The sequence below is a fragment of the Pomacea canaliculata genome, linkage group LG1 (genome assembly GCF_003073045.1).
Source record: "Pomacea canaliculata isolate SZHN2017 linkage group LG1, ASM307304v1, whole genome shotgun sequence".
Taxonomy (NCBI): domain Eukaryota; kingdom Metazoa; phylum Mollusca; class Gastropoda; order Architaenioglossa; family Ampullariidae; genus Pomacea; species Pomacea canaliculata.
In genome coordinates, this window is record NC_037590.1 from 16,670,234 (window position 1) to 16,678,433 (window position 8,200).

General features: G+C 38.8%; 1 long non-coding RNA gene across 1 annotated transcript; it reads left to right on the top strand.

Annotated features, from left to right (window-relative positions):
- The first annotated feature begins 774 nt into the window (after positions 1-774).
- On the top strand, positions 775-6,894 carry LOC112570020. The gene is made up of 4 exons (XR_003100572.1): positions 775-952; positions 4,348-4,538; positions 4,664-4,743; positions 5,966-6,894. It is a non-coding gene; the product is annotated as an uncharacterized LOC112570020 (long non-coding RNA).
- The last annotated feature ends 1,306 nt before the right edge of the window (positions 6,895-8,200 follow it).

Sequence of the window (8,200 nt, forward strand, 5' to 3'; positions counted from 1 at the left end):
ATTCTGCTCGAGGAGTAGCAAGGACTAAAGGCGGATGGAACATTGACCTGAAGCCATGACTGCAAGGCTTTTAAAATCTGAAATAAAGACAATTGCACATATATTGTATGTACAAAACTTGAACCAGAAACAATACGGCACAGCATCTGCAGCAAATTCAATTCCAAAACACAATTCCAAAAACTTCATCTGCTAATGCACTCACATAAACACACATACATATTTATAACTTGCGTAATAAACGTGTTTCAGCATGTACGCACGCACACACAAACACACAAATGCACGCAGGTACATCAAATGTCATCAAAATATGAGGTTAATAAGGTAACTAAAAAAAAAAACAACCACACATAGACGTCAGCACCTTACACTACAGAAGCATAAGCTTTATTTCTTCGTTCTTTTTTGCCTTACTCCTCCTCTTATCAATCTCTCTATGTTTATCGCACATAGACTTAGATACCATGCATTGCATCATTCGAATGGTAGAGTAGACGGTGAGTCGTGTGCCGGTGGTCAGTTCAGTCCAAATATTTCCATTAATCTGCGATTACTCAGCTACGAGATGAATTCCCACCAGTGGTTACCCGCATCTACCCACTACAGATGCCAAGTCCGTCTCTTTATCGTTCCACCGACCTCCAGAGGATTGAAGATTGTCAAGTCTCCCAGGCACGACGCCGGCCTAGTTTTGTCTTTCCAAAAATCTCCCAGGCTCCCCATCTAACTACAGGTAATTTTGACGCCGTACATTCTAGAAGCGGAACTTGTTTCTACCTCCCACCGCCGCTCCTCCCCTCCCCCATACACCCACTCATCCTTTTCCGTCGTGACGCATTCACCAATGAAACTTCATCTGTCTGACCACATAAAGACCATTGGTGCCTCCTGGTCAAACCACAGCTGAGGCTCTGAATACGCAGGCCAACAGTGGACAGCAATGAAGAAGGTAAGTATGAGTAAATTATTTCGAAACGTATCTACGGATTGTCTTTATACAACCGTCAATCCACACTACTCAGTGGTTAGTGAATAGTGGACTTCGGACTGTCCAGACAGACTGTATAGTACCCACAGGTCATGAACAAATAAAAAATCCACGGGCTTTTAATAACAGGGGACACGTTGTAGACAAGATAAGTGTAATGTTCGGAGGACGAGTCTAGAGTTGGTTTCCCAAGAAAGGGACATAATTATAACCTATTGGAATCGTTCAAACTGCTCGTGTTCAAACTGCTCATACACTATCCAGCTATATAGGTAATCTGTCTCCAGTTAACTAAGGGGATGTGATTGAATAGTATTTTAATGTTTTAATTGTGCTCTGAGGTATGTCTTGTATTCCGATGTTTATTTGTTGGTTCTATTCGTTGATCCTTTGTGTAGGAATGTGCTTGAATGTGTGTGCGCGCTCGTTTGATTTTGGTCTATCTGATGTAGGATATGATCTGATACAATAACACGATTTCGATAACAAATTTCTCCTATATTTCCCCCCGGAATTCGAACTGCCCATGAATCTCTAAGCGTTGAGTGATCCATTACTGACAATACCTGTATATTTTATTTAAAATAGCAATCGCTTGGTTGGTTTTGTTGTGTATAGCTCGAGAAAGCTCAATTCTTTGTGAGAGGTGAAGACATCCTTGATAAACGACAAACGCTGGAAGGAAAACAATAATTAATTTATTAGCATCGTTTCATTGTCAAACCTTTAATTACTGAGATAACCCAATCTTTTCCTCTTAACCTTAGAGTTTGGCTTTAGTCCTAATACACAGTTAAGTTTGAGTGTTAGAGGTTTGCAGGGATTGTATGTTATATATCTTACTACTAGTAAGTTTTAACAAATCTGCTACTGTTTTACCTGTCAATCCTTTCAATTGTACTGTCCTCAGTTTGTATTGAACATAGAATGAAATAGGTTTGGCTTTTTCTGCTAATTAAACCAGAGACACAGACATACAGAAAGACAAACAGAAAGAAAGGAAAGGAAAGTGAAGGGAAAAAACGACACTTAAAAAGTTTGAAATTCTTTCATAAGGTGAATGAATATATAAATACCTTTACTTTTATACATTACTATTACTCTTAGCAAAAGTTGGAAGAAACGTACTTACCAGCAATAACAATAGAAAAATACAAAGAAGAATGGGTAGAACAAAGAGAATCAATAGAACAAAACTAGGGGTAACTGTTGAAAAAATTTCCACTTTTTTCAGAAAAAAGGAGAGCGAAGAACACGAAACGGGATAGTGTTCATGCATAAATAAATAGATAGATTGTCACTAAATAATTGACAGTGTTTTGCGACTGCTGGCAAACGCTTGTCAGTGCGGTTGTGTGCGTGCGTTACGTAGATGCATTGTTGATCGCTGTTTGATGGAGGGAACTGAGCCCACCTTGAGCAGCGCGTGACGTCAGGACCCTGGGAGGTGCTGGCCATTTGCCAGGTCAGCAGGTACAGGTGTTCTCATAAAGATATAGACTTACCGGTTCTAAGCAAGACCTATAGGCGGAAGTCTTGTCCTCCATGGGTGCTGTAGTTTTCTTCATTTTTTTTACACACACTTTTATTTAAATCACTATGTATATATTCATCGAATTTTGTAATCAATTTTCGCTCACTTCCCCTCGTCCTAGAGATCTGAAATGTTCATCAGTTACTCATTTCCGGTGACAATGCCATAATAAATCATTTATAGCAAGACTAGTAAACTATAGGCCATCTCCCCTAATTTGGTCTCTAAGCAGGAAATCAAAAAGTAAAACGAAAAAAATCATTAATAAAATTCAAACACGCAATAGTTCCTCCCCTTGGATGATGCATTAAAAAAAATAATCCCGTAAAACAAAAGACTCGACCCTTTAGAGACGTTAAAAAACCTTGGCAGGAAGACCCTTGCGTGTGTATGTAGGAGTTCCCGTAAGTGTCGCACGTTCCGAGTGCTGACCAGCATAGAAAAATAACAGGTGCAAAAATATTGTGTTGATAGTTTCTCATGTTTACCGAGGTGTCAAGAATTTGAAAGCCTGTATAAATAGAATGATGCGAGTCAGTCAGACAGGTGGATACTAAATTAGCAACCATCACTTTGCGACGACACTCCACTCCCTAACTCACTAAATGCGATGTTAAATCCTTTCCTTGAGAGAGAACACAGATGGATGAAACCACAGCGCGAAAAAGAGGTCCTTAGAAAAGAAGAGGCAAAAAGCTTAAGACAAATTATTGTCGGAGACTGAAGCCGAGAAGCTTTTGCGATTAGAAGAGCTCCGTGATAAAAATGATTAAAATCTTTAAAATAAAATAAATATTTAAAAAACACTTTTATTTAACAATCACTAAATAGGGTAAAATAATGTTTCATTGCGTCTTTTTTTTTTTTTTTTTTTAAATACTCATTTTATTTCTTCGCTTAGACATTAGGATCATATACGCCTTGCACTGTTTGCAGATTCCGAAGGGTCTGTCGCAAACAAGCTATAAACCTGTGTGAGCTTTTTTTACTTCCTTCTGCATTTTCGAACATTTCTGAGAGCAAAAGCATATTTAAAATCGAGTTTGTTCGGAGAACACGACGGCCATTATTCGCAGTCTGTTTACGGTAATCCCAAATTTTCTCAGACATATCCCTTTAAAAAGGAGAGAGAGAGAAAAAAGTTTTCGTGAACAGGACAAAACTCAGACCATCGTGGGCAGTGATGTTTTCGTCTTCACTATGGATGTTGCGACATCGTTCAATGGTTGCTGAAAAGCCTGACGCAGAGGATGTCCGTACCTTCGAAGACTGAAGATGGGTGGTGTTGAATTCATTGGTGCATCAGTTCCCAAGGCCACAACACTTGCTGGTTCCATATGAAGCCCATCTGACACCGTATCATAACGAGCTGTTATTCGTACGCCAGCTTTTAGCGCGATGACCGATTTGTATCGCTGTATCGCGATACACCCCAAGGGGTGGCTGGTGGAACAGACGACTGTAAAGAGATAACCGTCAAGCCAGGATGGAAAAGCGCAGAGTTGCACGAGATTAGCATCATGGTTGCTGCAATTTTTCTTTAACGCCAGGAAGGTTTTTGCCGAACTGTCATTTTTTCAAAAATTAATGACGTTGCCAACGTACTAATGAAACAAATTGTCTATTCTGCATGAATGTTTTTTTCTGGAGAGATAATATTGTTTTGCTGCTGCTGTTAAAAAGTACTGCTCACGGTATTAACGGACATAAAATCGCTTTTTTAATTAATTAAAAATTAAAAATGCAATGTTCTTTCACTTGCTTTCATTGTTGCATGTTTCTCTCTTCTGTTTCAATATATTTTTTCGAACTATGCTTCCAGATTAATCTACCAACTGTTCTGCTAACTGTGGTCATGCTCTTTCAAGCGGAAGTGACGTCCATGTTTACTCGAGAGCAGCGGCCTTCAAGTCTAAAAGTTACGAACGAATGCCATGGAAACGCTCAGGGCTTGGCGAGAAACTGAGTGTAGTAACCAATGACTTTCAGACTGTTTGACAAAAGAGAAGAAAGGTGATTCAAGTTGTTATATATCCTCATAAGAGGAGAAATGAAAGAGAAACACACATGAATGGAACTGTATTGAGATGCAGTAAAAATAAATATCATAAATGAGTTTTCTTTGTCCTTTTTTCCAGAAAATATGACCTGTCAAGATCACTGGTTGTCTTCTTAACATCAGATGTCAGGGACCAGGAAGCTTCTTTCAATTCTGACGGTCTGCACTTTTATTAATTGGCTTTTTCTTCGGAAACAGGGACCACTAATAATTAATCATGTGGAACAACATTTTGTCTTGTCTTGTCTAGCCCCACAATGTTACATTAAAAGCTTCGACTACAAGTTTCTTTTTTGACAGAACTGTTAAAAACCGTTTCAAAACTTGGTCATTTATCGACTATTCAATAATTTATTACTTCTTGGACGCGACTGATTCTGTGGAGGGTAATTTGGCTTGTTTAATTTTGTGTTATTATTTTTAGCAAAAGATAAAGTTTTTTGTATTTTACTTACTGATTTAGTTTTTGTTCTGTTTGTATTTGGGCGGCTTTATTCTTTTTTTTTTCTTGTTTTCGTTTGTGCACACTTTAATGAGCTTAAAACGCAAGTTTATATTTAAAAACATTTTTATTCCATATTCTTTGTCACTGCTAATTGTAAACCATAATTATTTTAGTCGCTCTCTCCATGAAATCAATTTTAGAGTGAACAACAAATGTCTTAATAACGAATGCAGCTGTGAAGAACATAAATAGTTATCTGGAGGACTCAAAGATTAAAACAGAGAAGAGGAACAATATCATCAACAAAGTCCTGTAACTAGTTGCATGTCCGTACTAACCGCTTACATTACCTGAAAGTTATGCCCATACTGATGATATCAGCCGTAGGTGGTTCTAAATATTCTATTTTCTGTTTCAGCGAAGCGCAATTCATTTAACGGGAAACAACTCGTATATTCTTTAGTTATTACTGCGTAGCCTCCCTTGATTCGTAATCGAATGGCAACTGGTCTTCCACAGCAGGAGGATTGTTTAGGTCTAGGCTAATATTAGAAGAAAAAAAAACCAAATAACTAACGACACCACCAACAACAAAACAAACAAACAAAAACACAACAGACAAACAAACAAACAAAACAGAAACACAACAGGAAACAAATATATAAGCTTAGTTCAGATGGTTATCTGCTAAAAAAAAACTCACTTATAGCTCTATTAATTATAAACATAGTTTTTTCATAATGTTTCACAGGTTTTAAATTATGCGTATTTTTTATATAGTCTAGTGCTGGATTTTTGTTTCAACTCCTAGAAATTCTCCCTATTATTTCAAGGGAATTAAGACAACCAAAAATTACTAGATGTTAAAGTTTTCTTCTGCATCCAATTTTCAAGTAGGCATATTGACAGTTCAGAACAATTTTTCTATTGTTGCAGACAATCTCTTGGGAAGTATCATACATCTTTTTGCCAAACGTCGGTAGCATGATGATTAGCGTTGGTTCAGCAACAGAATGGGGCGCAGTCTAGAAACAGAAGTCGCCCACCTCAGGATTAACTGTAATTAGAAACAAGAGCAGACCTCATCTTGGTCAGCAGCTGCGGCTACAAAGGACTTACTATGACTATAGGTACTGGCAGAAATAAAACAAACCTGTGGATGTGGATCTAATTCTGCTTCATAGCTATGGCCCCTCAAGAGTTAAAAAAAAAACAAAAACCAGCATTCCCATCATATCCCAGACGGTCTGTATAATGAACACATGGTTTTGGCCAATGAAAAATGTACGAACACGAAGTATTCTTTGCAGTCATCAAACGTACATCGGCTCTCAACATCGTGCTTGTTACGAAAACCTAGTTACATTAAAGTAACCTGGTTCCCGATACTTGAGTGTCTTCAGTTTTATTTTGTCTTTTGCCAGCCCTGCTTTTGTTGTGTACATGTGACTGAACGAACAGTAAAGGCGCGCAGTAAAGGTGTGAGTGCGTAGATAAATGAGTGTGTTGCTTCTATACATTCACTGCCACACGAAATAGTACAATTTTGCAGATTAGCCAAGCAAGAGAAGTAAGCCTGTCCTTCAAATCCAAACATATGTCGAGTGTTTTCTCCCCTTTTATGTTTTGCCATTCCAGACTCTGGCACTCAGCTTGTCAGAAATATAGTAGTTTTAAACCCTTATATCTTTCTTTCTGTCTTCTACGTTCTCAATACCTAGACTGGTCCGATCATTAAAACTATGGCAGTGAAACAGTGTGGGCTCTAATCATAACGATCTGCAGGAACATTTAGCTCGCAAATGAACGACCAATACATTACAAATTGATACCTAATGGATTTCGCGTAACGATGACTCAGATTGTTCCTGGCTCCACTGGGGCCAGTCTTTCGGGTTCGTTTTCTGGCCAGGCTTGTCTCTGGGGAATGCTAGTCAATGGATATTTCATGAACAAAGTTGCAAAAGATACTGTCTTCGCGCTCAGTAACGTTATCTTCCCTTGGTGCACTTGGGTGGGGGACTACAGAAGACATATCCTGGCCTGTTGATGCTGCTGAACGGTCAGTCTACAGCTAACAGTACATTTAATCCCGTGGAAACTCGATTTAATGATGATTCAGCGGATATACTCTGTCCTTCCTCCTCCCCAACGTTATTCAGTCTTTCCTTTTTTGATCCCCTTTTCTCTTCTGTCTCTCTCTTTCACACACACACACAGTTCGATTCATTGCTTCAGCATAGCTCCAGTAAGGATGTGAGCATCTATTATCTTTCTCTCTCACACACACACACACGGAGAGAAAGAAAGAGAAAATAACACTCATCCTCCTCCCATCCGTAGCTACAGCTCATCTGGGGCGGCAGTTAAGAAGTGAGGGAAAATCGTTTCTTAGGAGCAACATGGGAAACTCAGGACTAGCGTCATGCTTCGGAGGTTATAATCGGTGTCCATCTTAGATGATGTTTTACCCCTGGAGCTGTAGTTATAAAGGTGTCAAAGATGCCCTGAGGTAAGAAACACAAAGAAGTGTTCACGGAATCCAAGCATCGCTTTGTAACTTTGCGACAAAAGTGCGGCCTCAGGAAATCTTTATTTGAGAAATCGGAAGCTAACCGCATGGTCTCTTTGTTCTACTGCAAACTGGTATTCAGAACTCCATTAGAACAAAACAATAGAGAAATATTGAGAGCGTAAATGCAAATCTTGCTGGTACCCCAGTTATGAAACAAGGGCAAGTCGTTGCCCTAGCAACATGGGGAACCAAGGAAAAGGATTTCGTTTCCGAAGTTATAGACCGGTGTGCAGTCCTTGCATATATTTTTTACACCTGAAACCGTAGTTTTAAAGCAATACCAAAGATGCTACGGTTTTTTAAAAAAAAAAAAAAAAAAAAAAAAAAAAAAGACATGAAGTGGTGACCGCGGAGTCTGTAACTATGAAAACAAGACGCTTTTTCTTCAGTTCCTGATTTTTTCCCCCAATGAAGAAACTTATTCTCGCTTCATAAATGCGGTCCTTGAAGGTGTTTTCAGGAACCTTTTAATGTACACAAAAATAAAACCTTAGAAGTTGACAGCACTTTTTTAAAACTTGAAATCTTGAGTGTCCGACTTCCTTAATTCACGGAACACATTGGAGGGGGAGAGTGAAGAAGAGAGAGAGAAGAGA